The sequence below is a fragment of the Apus apus genome, chromosome 2 (assembly GCF_020740795.1).
Source record: "Apus apus isolate bApuApu2 chromosome 2, bApuApu2.pri.cur, whole genome shotgun sequence".
Taxonomy (NCBI): Eukaryota; Metazoa; Chordata; class Aves; order Apodiformes; family Apodidae; genus Apus; species Apus apus.
The window spans coordinates 132,515,704-132,532,988 of NC_067283.1; the positions used below are offsets into that span (position 1 = coordinate 132,515,704).

Below are 17,285 nucleotides of genomic sequence, written 5' to 3' on the forward strand. Positions count from 1 at the left end.
GCCTGTAAGATGCCCAGAGCTAAGCTGTGGTCTGCTTAGTTTTTGATCTGCAGTCAGATCTGCAGTCTGCTTTTGCTCTGAGGTGTTTGTCTTGTGACATATACAAGTGATTTTACAATGTAAACGCTGTGGTTTTAAAGGTTACTTTCTCTGGTTTTCTTACGAAAGAAAGATTTGTCCTTTAATCTGGCGGTTTCACCAAAGCCGTGAGGATAACTCTTATCTGTTAGGAACACACCCTCTCCACTCAGGAGGACAAGGAGGTCGTGGCAGGTACATAGGACAGCTACTGTGCAGCAGGGAACAGTGTGTAGGCAATTCCTCTTTTCCCTACATCTGTACACGTCTTGAGCTAGCGTAAGGATTTGTAACCCTTGTAAAGTTCCTTAGCATCCCTTATGGGAGTGTTTAGAGAGTTGCTGTGGGTGGGCTGATTCTCAGCACAGGACTGAACACAGCTCAGGTCCAAGGTCTTGGATCCCTGACAGCAATGGCAGGTGGTGACAGCAAGGTCTTGTAATAGAGAGGGGAAGTGGCTTCATGGCAGAGGTGGGGAGCAGCAGAAAGCCCAGGAGAAGACCCCATGCTGCAGTCCCTGTGTGCTCACAGCACTGATCTCCTCTGGTGGGAGCCATCACGGCAGCCTAGTGGCTTCTTCAGGCCAGCGGCTTTACCAGATTCACGTGACATTAAGTCTTTTGGCAGGGAAAACTTTGTGGAAAAAGCAAAAGTTGCACTGGATCTTGTTTTGATTATTTGTTTCTAACCTCAATACAAATGGAAAAAATTTCTCTGGCGAGTGTCTGCTTGTTATTTTCCTATTGTTTTATGGTCCTTCCAGCTCTCAGCAGGGATGAATAACCGCCAAATGCCACTTCGAAGGCTGATGCTTAGGCCAGGTTATAGAGGATCTGCAGCACCAGAGATGTATATTTTCCTTTTGTTTTCCTTTATTTATTTCTCTTCATTCTGCTTCTGCTCCATTTTCTCCTTCTCCTCTCTTCTTTCTGCCTTCCCAATGGCTAAGTGCCACCAGGAGTCCCTTCTGCAAACAACCCCTTCCTCTTCCTCTCTGTTCTGTTTGGAGCTGAGAGATACAGTTTGGTTGTGACAAACATGAATATTTCCATAATCAGGACAAGTAAGGTGTAAGCAGCTCACACATACACAAGCAAGCAGTATAATGTAGGACATTCCGTAAGTGTTTTTCACTTACAAAAAAAGGGGGGCTTAGGAGTATCAGTAGAATTTGTAGTAAATTTGCAGCTCCTGAATCAAACTGAGCCAATGATCGTGTTTGAATTGTCCTTTTTCAAACATATACGGCCTATTGAATTTTAGAGACTGAGCAGAATCTCAGGTAACTATGGGCTTCACGCAAAGAGAACAAATGCTGTCAAAGAGCTGAAATATGGATTTGCTACTTGAAGTTCAAAAGCTGACATAGAATATGGCTAATGAGTACATGAAGAGAAAAGGAACAGGAACAAGAAACTTCTGCAACATCAGTGACTTTAGTGCAATTGAATGTTTCATGTCATTGAGTAGATACCTTGAGTTTTTCACTGGAGCATAAGAGTGTTTTTTTTAAAGGCAAAGATGTTAATTCAAATCCATAGATTTTCCACTGGGTAGTAATTAAAGACATTCAAATTATAACCTCTAGGGAATATACTTTACATTATCCTGAGAGGTATGTTTATTTCAGGTTTTCTTTAAGTTCATAGGATTTATGTTACAGACAGGTAAGGGATATGTTACAGATAGGTAAGGGACAAATTACAGTGCCCAGGTCATGTAGAGGAGGGTTGTGCAATTCTTAGCTATATCTAGATCTAAACTTCAGCCTTTTCTCCCTTCCGGTTTAATGTCTTCATTTCCATAACAATGTTTGTTACTCTACTTGAAAAAAGAGAAACATTCAAAACACACTTTTGTTCTCTGTTTTAGGATTAAAGCACGATTCCTCTTGTTAAAGCTCAGTTTGAAAAATTCATTTATAACATAAACATGAAGAACATTATAATGCCACTCCAGTTCCCAGCTGCCTCCACCTGTTCTCTGCCTCTCTTAAATGGAAAATAAGCATCCAACAATGTAAGGAAATAACACTTATACCTGATTATTGCTTTCAGAGCATCTTACAGCACATGTAACCATTGCTCAGCCACCTGCTATTCCAGCCAAGCAATTCTGTTTCAAGGTGTTATCTCTGTTCAAGAGAAAGAGATCTTGGGGATGTTTCAAAAACTTTACTAGTCAATCAAAATCTTTCAATCCAGATGATAATTTCTGAATTGCCTTTGCTTAATGCCCATAAGATAGAGTAGGATCCTTGCCTCCCCACCCCACTCCTCCCAGGGGCAGGGTCTCCCCACACCCCATCTGGTGCGATGCGGTGCCTCTCCCCTCGCTGAGCTCCCCGCTCCTGTGATGAAGAAGTCCAGACCACAGAGAGGTCTGGATGGAAAACAGCTGGATTTTAGCTCCTGCAACTAATGGAACATTGTAACTATATTTCAAAATAGAAAATATTTATGGTCAAAGGTGTTTCTGTTGTTTTTTTTTAATTTTCAACAGTGGCCACCTATTTTTATTTATTATTTTTTTTTTTTGGTGAAGAAACTTGTTTGCTCAAAACTCTAATATTCTCGGTAATTTTTTGGAGATGGGAGATCGATTCCAAACCACTCTGTATTTGTTTACTATGGACTGCATTAGTTTTCTTTGTTAAATTTAAAGATTAAATATTTGGCCATCAAATTTTGAATTTAATTCCTTAGTTGTGTGAGGGCTGCCATATTCCCACCAGGTTTCATGAGCCACATCCACCCAGCACAAATGCTGTGATGGAGTAGACCACATGCTGCTGGTTAGACATGGTCACCCTCCAGCTCTGCCATGGAGGTACCAGCCAGTCAGCCCCAGTGTTGCATCCATGCCTGGATCTCATGTCCTTGTTATAAAAAGATATTTTTAGATTAAGAGTTTGAGTTTGGATCATTCTGTATTTGCTAAGCACCACATGAAACTGAAACACATTTCAGATAGGGGATCTTAACATTACAGAAGAATGCAAATGTCTGAATGATACTAAAATTTTTTCTCCTCTGGGAACAAAACACCCCTCTCCCAGTATGCCCCTAGGCCTCCTGTTTTGCTAGTGTGATTGCAGGAACTTTAATAGAACAGCATTTTTTTTTTTTTTAAGCAATTCCTTTCTTTAAAAAGAAAACTACTCTTTTTTTAACTTTGGCTCAAAACTAATCTTGGTAAAATCTAGTGCTCATAAAACTACAGCACTGCCCTGGGCATTTTTTGCAAGACTGAGTTATTTCTTCCTGCTGAACTTTCATATTACAAGAAAAATATACTACCCTTTTCTAAAAATATATTCTCCCAGTTACACTCAGAAGTAAATCTGTCAGCAGGTATCTTGACAGATGCAGACTTTACTATTACTAGTTAGCAAACAAGGAGTTTGTCTTTCCCAGTCTTCTTGAGGTAAATTATAACTGGTCCGTTTATTTTATCCTCACCTGAGGTTCCTTGTTTTGATTATAGACAAGGAATTGTAGCTTCTGTTTGTTTTCCCTTGTAGCATATTGATTTTGATACCTTTCGGAGGGCATCCTAGCTGATGCTTTAAGAAAGAAAAAAAAAGTGGTTGAAGCAGTATAATACATATATAAAAGACACATTGCTTGTTCCATTTCCTTTTGGAAATTGCAGTTAAGGAATTTCCACTTAAAATATTGTGACCCTTCCCTTCTTTGCCTTCTTTCTTTCCCTTCTTTCCTTCCCTTCTTTTCTTTCTTTCTCTTCTTTCTTTTCCTTCTTCCCCTCCTCTCCCTTCTTCACCTTCTTTCCTTTCTTCCCCTTCCTTCTTCTCCTTCCTTCTCCCCCTCTCCTTCCCCACTGTCAACAGTGCCTGGCCTTATTCCACTTGGGAAATACCAGCAGGGAAATCTGCTGTCCATTTAAGGTAATTTTTATTCTTTTTACAGTAACTACTTCATGGTTTTCCTCATGATAAGAGGGGCAGAGTCAAGTCTTGTGTGAGGTGGACATAAAATGGCACATTTTCATTTCCATATGTTTTTCATCTAGAAAAACAACTTAAACAACTTCCCCCCCACCCCCCATCTGTATTTAATGGTAATTAACCCACACAACTTCATCAGTTTGTTTTACCTAATTTTTCTCCCAGTGGTTTCTCCAGAGTTCATTAACTGCACAACAATTCACAGTGACCCAAGAGGTAGCTTGAAAAAAGAGTGGACAGTAAAACACCAAGGACATTTTTGTCTTTTATACCTTTGATTAAGATAATGAATATGCCTAAGAGAGAAAACGCCTTTTTGCTTAAATAGCTAAAAGATTTTGTTGTGTTTTTTTTTCTTCACAACTGTTCTTAGAATAACTTTTTTGGCAAGATTTCATTAAAAGTTATTTTCTTATTAAGCATATGGCAGCAAAAAAAAATACTTATTTGTGATACATTTGCTGCTTCAGTCTGTCAATATGGCTCAAAAATAATAGTTCTTATATAAGCAGATATTAAAATGAAGAACATCAGGAATAGCTGTAGATGTAGATGGTCTTTATACAGACCAAATTAGAGAGATCCTGGTTTTCAGGGGTGAAGTACTGAAAACCTTATTCTTTCTCAGTTTTGCCTTCATTCTCTTGCAGAGCCACTGTCAAGACCAAGATTCATGGTTCCTCCTATGGCTGAACAGGAAACCATTATATTTTTCATCATCTGATAAAGCTCATTAAAATGTGGTCTACAGCACTTTCCTTAGGTTATTTGTTCTCAGTGGCATGCTACCTCATTTTAAATTATTCCCATGGGAAACAAGAGCTCTATTTTTCAGCTGTTGGGTGAGAGAGGCAATCTGTTGCATTCCAAATGAAGGGAAACGTATTCATAAGAAAATAAAGAGTGGTCTGATTTCCACTTATCTAAGCCCCTCTTCCCTTGTTCTTCTTGGGAATAATATTTGATTAAGGACTGCAATTATTCCGTCCAATGGACTTGTTTACTCAGTGCTCTCACAAAAAGTAAATTCTAATCAAATCTGTGTTTCTGGCTGTACCAAATCATGGATGTATCCAGTCAGAGGGAGAAATAGCCTGGTGTTAGGTGGCTGCTCTGACAGGGACCCAAACAGCCCCTGTGCTCTACCCCCAGACAGTCATTAAGCCAGCATACCACAGCAGGAAGTGTTGCTGTAGCAGAGTCTGACACAACCATCAATATACTTGTGATAAGGCAAAAATCATCAAAACATTTTTGAGTTATCAGACACAAAAACATTTCAGAACAGCTCAGTAATAAGGTCCCATTAGTTTCTAAACAAGAATATGCATTTCTAGATGCAAGAAAAAGACATATGAGAAACAAATGTCCTTTTATCCAGGAAAATTGCAGTCTGTGACTGCATATTATTTGTAATAATTTGTCAGAAAAACCCAAACCCTGAAAGCTACAAAATAATAAGAAATATTTCATTCTTGGTCTTTCAGCCATTTTTACCTGCTTGAAGCCAAGAGGGTCACCAGCTGCAGATTCAAGGGATCCTGACAAATTGGAGAGAAGCAGACTCCAAATGGGATGGGAGAGAGAGTGAGAAGGTTACTCATACAATCCCATTTTTTAAATTGTTTTTGTTTGTTTGTTTGTTTGTTTGTTTTCCCTTAGGTTATTCAGTCAGAATGTCCTGAAGTGATGTCTGTCTAAAGTGGTGACTTCATTAATGAAAGTCCTTGCAGAAATAAACCATGAACCAGAAAGCTTTCATCTCAGGTGACCTCCTAAAAAACATCCAAGAACTAGGGGGGAGACGTCATTAGGTCTGCAGCCATGACCTTTAAACTGTAGAGCCTTGTCACTACAAGGAGTGGCAAACGTAAAGTTGCACCTGTAACTGCCATCTAGGGGTTGAGGCTGGGGATGGAACTGGCACCCAGCCTAGCTCCAGCAAGCCATGGGCACGTGAAATTTCACATGTGGGTCTTACTGCAGCTATCCTTGAGAGCCTGAGGAAAGGGAATGGTTGGGGAGGGCTTGACCAGATATCTGACAAGAGGCTTGTTCATTCGAGTTAGATTTATTACTGATGTCTACCAATGTTGTGGTTTTCATCTGCAAGTGTGTCTCAACCCTGGAGTACATTTGGTATTGTCAAGTTTTAATGTCAAATTAACTTGCCTGAAGTTGAAGCCAGGCTTTTGCAGTATCCAGGCAACTGTTCCAAAACAGTGGTTAACAGGAGGCTGGGATGAGTGGAGCTGGAGGCAGCGCGCCCGCCAGCAGCTGCACATCCACTGTCTCTCACTGTTTTGAGCAAGGTTGTTTGTACGTGGGCACCTGAGGGACTGTGTGACCATGTTTGGACTGGAGTCAGAGTCCTGCTCATCATGGGGCTTTTTTCTCCCAGCTTCCCGTAACAGCCTTTTCATGACAAAGCAGGTTTGAAAAATGGTGCTTTCACGTACAGCAAGGCACTGAATCCCAAATCAGGAGATATAAACCAGGAGTGGGGCAAGTTTTCTCACCCACACTCTACTCAATTCCTTTGCCCTTTTGCCTGGAGCCTCTTCTGATCCTCCTTTTCCATCAGTTGAACCAGAGGAGACAGAAAATACCTATGAACTGTCTCTGACCTTGAAAAGCCCTGGTGACCTGGTAGCAGGCACAGCACATCGATCTATGTTTCTGGTGTTCTGCTGATCCCCCTGTTCTCCTCAGGGGTGACCAGACTGCTTGCATTTCAGTGCCAAACTAAGGTTCTCGAGAGAAGAGGTGTTTTTCTTAAGGGGAACTAAAACTCTTTGTGTTTAGTCCATAAAGATGACACTTGCAGAGGGTAATTTGGGATGCCTAAGGCAGGTTCTGGTGCTGAATTCCCCTCTGAAGGTGGCCACGTCTCTACATATTACCTGCATAGAAAACCTGTTGTGCAAAATCTCTGCTGGTCAGTTGTGTTTCTCAGAGTTGCAAACCATTCTTGACCAGATGCTAGCTCCCAGTCTTACCTTGCTGACTCATTCTGCAAGTGTTCCACCTAAAATGCGGGCATGGATGTATTGTTTCATTTAATCTAGACTTTAAATTAGAAATAGGGCTTTGGTTTGTGTGCAAGGAGGGAGGCAGCACTAGCTAGACCTCATTTGCAGCCACAATGGCACACATTGTTTAGTTCAAGTGGTCCATCTTCACAAATCATGCACAGTTGTGAAATGTCATGATATTGCTGAATGCTGAATGCAATGCATACCATGACACCTCATCTGAGCTCATGACCAGTTCAGAGCTCAGCCTAAATGAAGGGAGTAGCTAAGCATCAATAAAATCTTTCAGGATCAGTTAGGAAGAGAACAGCACTGAAAGCTGCAGGCTATTGTGCTTTCTGCCTAACCCACAGTAACTCTCAAATAAGAATATTGAACTGAATTAGATTGACTTGTATCCAGCACTCTGCTCAGTACACTGCTTTCCTGCCTGGCATTTGAATGGAAATATTGCTGTTCTACAGCATGGCACAAAGGCTGAACATGGCCATGTGCTTACTGACTGCTTATGGTCAAGCTACCCACCTGGATGATGTGTTGGTGAGTATGAAACCGCAGACACCCCCAGCAGTAATTCCCAGTGATGAGGCTCACTGGTGATTATCAAGGCCACAGTAAATGGGTGATGAATCATGAGGGCCTCCTATTGGGGGAGGGCAGTGCTTGCAGAGCCACATGATTGTGCCTGTGCTGCCACAGGAACTCAGCTGGCCAGCCAGGGTCAGCAACCCTGCAGAATGGGTCCTGGAAAACGAAAAGTTGAGAATAATATGTTTCTCTGGCATATACAGACCTGGCATGGAATATGATTGCAAAAGAAGGTAGTGGAAGCATCTTACTACCCCAGCACAAAGCATTGCTGTCACTAGGTACATGACTAAATACTGCTCTTCCAGACACAAGAGCTCAGATTTGTTTTGGATCTGATTCATCCAAAGTATACTGACAAGGGCAGTAAATCCTGGATTATTTTTTTTCCTGATGTATTCTCAATGTTGCTGTGTAATTCCCTTTTATAGAGCTGGCTTGTTGAGATATATGTTCCACTCCTAATTTCCACTTCTTCCTACTTTTGTCTAACTATTTTCTTGCAGAAGATCCGAGTGGAGAAGAGAAAAAGCAAGGTGGCTGGGGACATGGCATACAGGCACAGGTTCACTGCAAAACTCTCCCCTACTTGGTCTGCCTGAAGACAACTGAAAAAAAAGACACAAAGCTGCTTTTTCACAGTATTTTACAAATGTTGTTATACTCTCACTTGTTACAGTGTATGGCTGCACTCTTTCTCCTGTTCAGAGTTTGGGAATCCTTTACAGTGGATACTTCAGAGCTGTAAGCACTGACTTTGCTGTCTCTTACATTTCACTGCCATGGGAAAACACCACATCCTCAAAAATGTCCGTGCCAATTTAGAAATCTCTGATTTTGACACAGATTAGTATCATATCTTTATCTCCTCTTCTGCATTCTTTTCAGTATTTTGTTTCTGAGTTCAGAGTCTTGCCAGCCCTTAATCTGTGCTTGCCTGAAATTAGGCATATGAGTAATTCCACGGAAATGCTGCTGCTCAGAGATCTCAGCCGTTGCTTTTTAAATTGAGACTTGGAGCATCAGCCTGAAATGGTCTTTCTGTATGTGGGGCTTGTAAAACATTCTCTTTGGTGCTTGTAGTTACTACATCAGGGACCGTAACATTATTATAACTTGTTGTATCTGTAATTGGCCAGCCAAACAGCCTAACATGTTACCAGTGGGACAGGGATGGCATCTCAGCCATAAGAAAGCAAAGTTCAGCTGCCTGAGGCCATCCTTAATATGACAATTGTGTTACCACGTGTTGATGACTCAAAACCACAGAGAGCTATGGGGCAATTCAAACCCCTGCATCTGGAGGGTGTCAGTGTCCAGCCCCCTCCAAACACCCCAGCTCATTGGCACTAATTTTTTTCTCTGTGAAAATGCCCTGAGGCCACTTTACAAGTGGATTTATAGCTCTGAGTAGAATAGCAATACTCTGGGGGCTGAACCCCACGGAAACAACTCAAGCAAGTAGCTCTAATCTGTAAGCTACTACTTTACTTAATTTTTTTTCTTCTAAGCTTGTGCATCTGATGTCTCTTCAACTCTGCCCTGTGTTTTGAACACCAATAATCAGATATTAGTGGTCTATACCCCTGAAGACAGGCTTCAGGTATTTTTTTACCCTTCCCTCAGAGAACAAAGAGTTGTGCTACACACAGTAAATTATTTCAGTAGCTAAAACTTCATAGAACAGGTGGGACAGGAGAGAAAAATTATAAAACCTATCAACAACTGAGACCGAGTCCGTCCTCACTAAGGACAAGCACCTCCCAGAAATGTAAATCCCCACCTCTCCCTACCCAGACTTTTAATATGATGTTAAAAAAGGTCTAATAAAATGTTCTTGGTTTAGTTAATCATTCCTTCAAGCTCTCTCAGCCAAGCTGAGTTGCACTCCATGCGGTCAGCTTGCTCCTTGTACTCACAGGCAACGTTCCCTTTTTTCATTAGTAAATCAACCGCCCAGTTTACTCCAGCACCGCAACAGTGTCAGGGCCTCATTTTCCATGGCATGAAACCATTTGGACTTCACCTGCTAGCAAACTGAGCTCTGCTTTTTTTCCCAGTAGACAGACTGTTCCTCCCTCATATGTCTTGACTTTGTCTCAAAAGTTTCTTCAGACAATGTACAGGACAATTTCTGAGTTATAACCCAGCCCCCCAAAGTAGCTTAATGTTTTTCCCACGGTGAAGCAGGTAATTTAGAAAAAAAGCTTCTCAAAACCTGTTGTGGGTTTGTGACCCAGTTGTTATTTACAATCCTTATTACTAGTTTGTCATAAGTAGGCACTGTAAAGTCCCAGCAGACTGGGAGGCATGAGTTTTAAAATATGTACGTATTGACAGTGTCTAATAAGTTTTAAAATATCAGGATTATTTTTAAAGTTTTCAGACCCTTTCAGGCTGGCAGAAATGTGCTTGTGAAGAAATCAAACTGAATTGCAGATTCAGAAAAGGCCCTAAGGGGAGGGGAGAAACCTCCCTCTCCCCAGCTGCCAGCAATGGGAAGAAACACTGAAAACAACAGAGATTTTTAAGAGCAAAACAATAAAAAAAATAAATTAAAAAAACACACACACAAAAAAACCACAAAGAAAAAAAAAAAAAAGAAGAAAACACCCTTCACTGGGTTAAAAACTGACTGGATGACCAGGCCCAGAGAGTGATGGTGAATGGAGATGCATCCAGTTGGCACCCGGTGACCAGCAGTGTCCACCAGGGATCAGTACTGGGCCCAGTCCTATTCAACATCTTTATTGATCACCTGGATGTGGGGATTGAGTCCACCCTCAGTAAGTTCACAGATGACACCAAGCTGGGAGGGAGTGTCGATCTGCCGGAGGGTAGGAAGAAGCTGCAGGGGGACCTGGACAGGCTGGGTTGATGGGCCAAGGCCAATGGCATGAAATACAAGACCAAGTGCAGGGTCCTGCACTTTGGCCACAATAACCCCAGGCAGCTCTGCAGGCTGGGGGAAGAGTGGCTGGAGAGCAGCCCGGCAGAGAGGGACCTGGGGGTGCTGGTTGACAGGTGGTTGAGCATGAGCCAGCAGTGTGCCCAGGTGGCCTGGAAGGCCAATGATATCCTGGCTTGTATCAGGAATAGCTTGGCCAGCAGGACTAGGGATGTGATTCTCCCCCTGTACACAGCACTGCTGAGGCCTCACCTCAAGAACTGTGCACAGTTCTGGGCCCCTCACTTCAAGAAGGATATTGAGGTGCTGAAGCAGGTCCAGAGGAGGGCAATGAGGCTGGTGAAGGAACTAGAGGGAAAGTCTTATAGGGATAGGCTGAGGGAGCTGGGGTTGTTGAGCCTGGAGAAGAGGAGATTCAGGGGGACCTTATCACTCTCTACAACTACCTGAAGGCAGGTTGTAGTCAGATGGGGGTCAGGCTCTTTTTCCAGGCAACTAGCAACAAGACAAGAGGTCATGGCCTCAAGCTGCTCCAGGGGAGGTTTAGGTTGGATATTAGGAAGTACTTCCTCACAGAAAGGGTCATTAGACATTGGAATGGACTGCCCAGTGAAGTGGTGGAATCACCATCCCTGGAGGTGTTTAAGGAAAGACTGGATGTGGCACTTAGTGCCATGGTCTAGCTGATGTGGTGTTAGGTCATAGGTTGGACTTGATAATCTCAGAGGTCTTTTCCAGTCTCAATAATTCTGTGATTCTGTGATTCGGTGAAATGAGGCAGAGGAGCTCCACCTTTAACAGGGGAAGATAAAAGACATAAAAAAATAGGGGGCTCTAAGTAACCCTGGAAACTGGAGGGGAAAGGAGGGGCTTTAGCCTAGCCTCTGCAAGCTAAATGAAGCATCAGAGCAACTAAGGATGAGCCTTGCTGCCAAACAGGATCTGCAAAGCCATTTTCTTTCTGGATGCTTTTCTTTTTCAACAGTGCTTGCAACTGCAATGACTAAACCATCATTGTTAGCTTGCTGATGTAGAATAAAACGTGCTAGCTTCTTCTGAAATTCATCCAGCATTAAAAGCAACTCAGAGAAATCTGACATCAACTAAGAGTCCTGGAGATGATGAACCCAAAACACCATTTTCAGCAGCACTCACAAAGCAAGACACTTTTGAGGCTCCCCAGCTGTGGAGCGTCCTTAAGGAGTTAAGCTAGTAGAAGAGGCCAGCTGCACACTATAAATCTGTCACTTGAACTTGTTGTTAATTAGTTGTGAAATTCTTCTTTGTGAACCTACCTGTAGTTTTTAATTTGCTACACCCAGCCTGCAAGATACTTTCCCCTAAAATTGTGTTTGTGACCTGAAGTAATCAGACCTTGTAGTGAAGGGGAGAAGAGAAACCTTCCTCACTGTTATTCATCTCTTCTCCAGCTAGGGAAAGGCAGAGGCACAGCAACCAAAGACTTTGCAAATGAACTCCTACTGTCACACAATATTACAATACTGTGGTGGGGTTTTTTATTCCCCCCCCCCCCTGCCTTGTTCGTTGGGTGTTGGTTGCACACACAGCTGCTACAGTTCTCGTTTTGTGGCATCCAGCATTCTCCCTGCACTGGGCTTTATTTTGGAAGACAACAAAGCAGACACAGCTGTGCTGGCACTGCCAGCAGCAGCTGATGGCAGAAAGCAGGGTCAGAAGGAAAAGCATCTGCAAATGGTAAATGCAGAAAAATTGCACAGAAAAATGCAGAGACTGAGCTGAGTTTGAGACGATTTAAAAAGTCGGGAGATTCAAATGGTTCAGAGAGTTTACAAAACTGGCAAAAGTAATGGGCAAAAAAAGGTGACCAAAATAATGAAACATAAAAAGTAGGATCTAAGTGGAAATCTGAAATAGAAAAGTTTGTTAGGTTTTTTAAATCACAATTCCTAATCAGGCAGGAAGCTACCTGAGACCTCAGAGACCTCTTCAGCTCAAAGACTAAACACCCCTAAAGAAGAAAGATTTTGTGTTCCCACCAGGCATATGCAGAGATTTAAGACCACGGAAGATATGTGGGTCCTGCAAGAGAGCATGGAAATATTGCTTTGGAGCAGCCTCGCTTTTATGTCTTCCTTCAAATTCAGTAATGGAATTCAAAGAGCCAATAAATATTGGAAGAAGAAAGCAAAGTATTCTTACTTTTCAAGAAAACACAGAACTAACAAGAACTCCACAGCAACTTTTTCCCAAACTAAGCAGACACTGTTGAGCATTTTTTACATGTTAGATAGTGAATCTTGAAATAAAGGATAATCCACCTACTAGGTTTCTGGGCAACCATGTGGAGGGATGATTGGCTGTTTATGCTGTTTATGTTAAAATTCTTTGTATGGGTTAAATAGATCTGCAGTCCAGTTTCTGCCTGGAGGGAAGCTGAGAGCAGAATATTCCACTGTAAATTCTTCTGACACTGTATTTTCAGCATTGGCAATGCTCTGTTTAGGGAAAGAAGTCACAAAAAGGTGGCAAAATTTGGCAAGGATTAATCTGCAGTTGCATACTTTTTTTTCCAACTCTCTTTTTAACCCCACATGCAAGACAACACATCTCAGGAATTCTTCTAGTTTGGAAGGGTTTAGGCTGAATCTTCTTGTTTTATGTTGAGAGAGTCCCACTCACAAAGATGGCAGTCCCTTGAGTCTGCCCAAGGTGGGTGAAGAGCACACAACTTGACATTTCCTGGGATGTTTGAACAGGAGAAAAAGAGGTGAACAGTTTTGAGGTAGGATAGCAGAGGGACATGGGGGTGGCTGTGGAAGGAGGTGACTCTAGCATGGCTGGTACTGAGCTGGGGCTGGAGAGCACCGGGAAGCTGGGCTCTGCCTTACCTGGGGGCCTGAGGATATTTGCACCCAGAGGACACGCTCCTCACCTTTCTGTGCTCTGCTGGTGCCTGCTGGCCCAGAGTGGTTGGCATCTGTGCTACCAATCCCTTTTCTCTCCAGCATCCACGTTGCCTGACCCTAGGAATGGCCCCTAATCACACCATCTCCCAACTTGCCTGGTGTCCTCTGGGGGGATTATTCATCCAAGCCCCAGGGTGCAGGGCATCCACCCGGCTGTACAGCAGCTTGGTGTAACCTGGTCTCATTCAATCTACCTGTATAGTCAGAGCTGACATTTCTCACCCAACAATACACAGAAAATAACGTGAGCTGGACAAGGAGCTGTGCTTGAAAGTGGTGTTAAATAAATGTCCAAAGTGATGCTTGCATGACTGCCCCCTTCAAGCTCAGTTCAAATTGGTTGTGTGCTGACAGTGGCAGGTCACTAGTTTCCATTGAGATTTCATTGTTGATCAGTGAATATACAGACTAGCCACAGGGTAATTTCTTCTCCTTATTTAATCAAATGGAAACATTCAATCCATTTTTGCATTCACACAACAGCCATTGTGGTTTATTTAAGTAGGTTAAATATCAATCAGCACCAAAAATACCCCAGCAGCACAACAACCCTCTCCCTTTCCTTTGCAATACTTTCTTTATCTTCCTTGGTCTTGTGACTCCTCAGAAGTGTTTCCTTCAGTGTCCCTTGGCACTTTTTTGCTGGTACACAGAGCCTTTTGATTTGATTTAGTGCTGGGGCTTCAAGGGCAGCAGTGCAGCTACTCCAGCTCCAGCACAGGGGGAAGAAGTGGCAATGTCCTTCCCTCATTAAAATCAGCAGCGAAGCTCTCCATGGACTTTAAATGGAGCATAATGAGGACAGGTTGATTTTTTTCACTAAATATAGGCAGCACATTCTGCCCTCCAGGTGATTAGAAATAGGCGAGAAGAAGATGCAGGTTTCATACAGCTGGACTCACTTCAGCAGAGTGTGATGGAAGGAGGGTGGGAGAGGCTTTTCCAAAGGCTCTCCATGTGGGTCACAGCCATGGTGTGCACTTCATAAGCCTGAGGAGGAGGAGTTTTCTTTAATTCTATTATCACCTCCTCCCATTTGGCTGCATCCCATGGGTGGACAATCCCTTCAGGCTGGTGTAAAACGGGAATTGCAGGAGATTTCCTTTCTTGTTTGTTTTCGGTAGGAGGAGCCATCATTGGAGGGACAGGTTTGATATCTCCTATCTCCTTCCAATCTGACAGTACGGGATCTCCTTGAAAGGAGTCCCCTGGGAAGGAACACTTTAACCACCTGAGGATTTTACCAGCAAAATTGACTGATTGGCTATGTGGACCGTACAGGGATGCAAGTCCACCAGGGCAAGGCAGATCTAGGTGTGGCAGTTGTTTTGGAAACATTCTTCTTCAGCCAGAGAGGCTGGAATTGGGGATTTGGTGTAATTTCTCATTTTCATATTCCCTGTTACAGCTCTACACAATGTGGAAAATTGAGAGGTGGAAGCGAGGGAGCTGGAGTGATGTCATTTGCGTAAGGAGGTCTGGAGAAGGTTTCTGTCACCACCTGACATGACTTGGCTCCTCAGGTCCTGCAAAACAGAAGAGATGGGAGTAAACTCTTCCCAGCTAGTGAACACTGAGCCATTGCAGAATTAAAAGAAAGTCAAACAGCTCTCAAGAAGATGTGATTGTTTGATAAACAAGAACATTTTATGGTAATCTCTGTATTTACAAACACGAGGATGGGTCAAATGTCTGCTCCTTAGAATTTTTTTTTTTTCCTAACAGGAATTTGCTCTAAAGCCTAGCACATTAGAAAATGCTTGTGCTAAAAGTAATTTATAAAAAGGCTCTACCCATGCATACTCTTTCACTCACAAAATTCACTGTTTTCCAAGGACTGTTGTTTTCCAAACCACAGACCACTTGATACTTTTGCAAGGTAATGTGGACCACTTTATCACTAGATCACAGAAACTGTAAATCTCAGACAACATTTAACTTTAGGCACATCCAGGAAAGAGTGCTGATGTAATGTCTGATGCTGTAAACTCAAAGGCATCAAAACAGGAGAGGATGTCAAAGACACCTACCTGCGTAACTTTGGTGACAATATGCCTGAGTAACTCGTACACAGCTGGATCTATACTGACTGTTCATGGTGCTTTCCATGAATATACAATTTCAACTAACAAAATGTCACTTGTGACTGTGGGAAAAATGTATAAATACATTTAACATCTTGTTGAAATGTATGGACTGGAAAGAATTCAACGTTCCATCTGTAATATGTGATTATTTGCTTGTACTTTGCAGACCAAACTATAACTAAGAAGGTAGAATCTAAAAATAAATCCTGATTGCTGGGAAAAGATACTTACATTTCAGACATGCTGCTTATAAAATGTTGCATGCTGCTTGCAGGTTTTCATCCTTTTAGAAAAACACATATAAATGAAAGACATGATATTGCTCTAATTATCATGGGCCACATCCCATAGTCTCACTTCACTCAGAATTCTCATTGTCTTCAGTTCTGTAGTAAAAATTTCATGGAATTACAGGGAATTCTGCCTATTAGGACTGTGTAAAAGCCAAGCAACATCTGAAGTGCTTGCCTGTATTGTTTGCATTATGTATTTTTTAAAGTTAATGTTATTGATCTAAAAGATTTTTACCATTGTAAACAGATGCTTCTGAATTCAGCTGTGATTCTGCAATGCCTACAAGCCCATGACAATTAGAATTTAATTTCATAAATCATAGAATATTTTCCTCCAAGACTGAACAATTTGTGTAGCACATTGGAAAAGGTCCATTAATACAGAAAAGCACTGTTAAGACTAGCCATAATGATCTCAAATTTAACATAACACTTTTATCTAGGAAAAAGCTACTTTTGATTACCCTGCCCCAGTTAGCTCTGATATTTTGTACTAAGGATCATAGAATGGCTAAGGTTGGAAAGGACCTTAAAGGTCATCAGATTCCAACCTCCTTGCTATGAGCAGGGACACCTCACACTAGACCAGGCTGCACAAGCCTCATCCAACCTGGCCTTTAACACCTCCAGGGTGGGGCCTTCCACAATCTCCCTGGGCAACATATTCCAGAGCCTTACTACCCTCATGGTGAAGAATTTCTTCCTGATGTCTAACCTAAATCTCCCTTCTTTCAGTTTAAAACCATTACCCTTTTGTCCTATCACTACCCTCTCTGGTGAAAAGCCCCTCCCCAGCTTTCCTGCAGCCCCTTCAAGTACTGGAAGGCTGCTACAAGGTCTCCTTGGAACCTTCTCTTCTCCAGGTTGAACAGCCCCAACTCTCTCAGCCTGTCTTCATAGCAGAGGTGCTCCAGCCCTTTTATTATCTTTGTGGCCCTTCTTTGTACCTTTTCCAACAGCTCCATATCTTTCTTGTGCTGAGGGCACCCGAATTGTACACAGTACTCCAGGTGGGGTCTGACCAGAGCAGAGTAGAGGGGCAGAATCCCCTCCCTGGCCCTGCTGGCCACACTTGAGGCAGCCCAGGATGAAGTTGCTCTCTGGGCTGCGAGTGCAAACTGGTGGCTCATGTTGAGCTTCAGTGTATACTTTTAGTAGTTTTGCTATTAATTTGCTATTGAAACAATAAATTATGTCATTAAACAAATTATGTTATTGAAATAACTATATCACAGCTTGATATATGTTAAATAAGTTGAAATAAAATACCTAATGGATGAACAAGTTTAGAAGTTAAATGTCTTGCTAGGGAGATCCATGCAGTAAGATTAATGGGACAAGTATGACAAACTATAACTCCAAAATTGCCACTTGCAAGCTT

At 42.3% G+C, this 17,285-nt stretch overlaps 1 long non-coding RNA gene across 3 annotated transcripts; it reads left to right on the top strand.

Annotated features, from left to right (window-relative positions):
- Positions 1-1,094: 1,094 nt before the first annotated feature.
- LOC127381347 (uncharacterized) lies at positions 1,095-15,923 on the top strand. 3 transcript variants are annotated; one of them, XR_007888699.1, is made up of 4 exons: positions 1,095-2,097; positions 3,929-3,985; positions 5,533-14,838; positions 14,933-15,923. It is a non-coding gene; the product is annotated as an uncharacterized LOC127381347 (long non-coding RNA). The 3 variants fall into 3 exon arrangements; XR_007888701.1 differs by having other exon boundaries at positions 5,533-5,640; positions 8,175-15,923; XR_007888700.1 differs by having other exon boundaries at positions 5,533-15,923.
- The last annotated feature ends 1,362 nt before the right edge of the window (positions 15,924-17,285 follow it).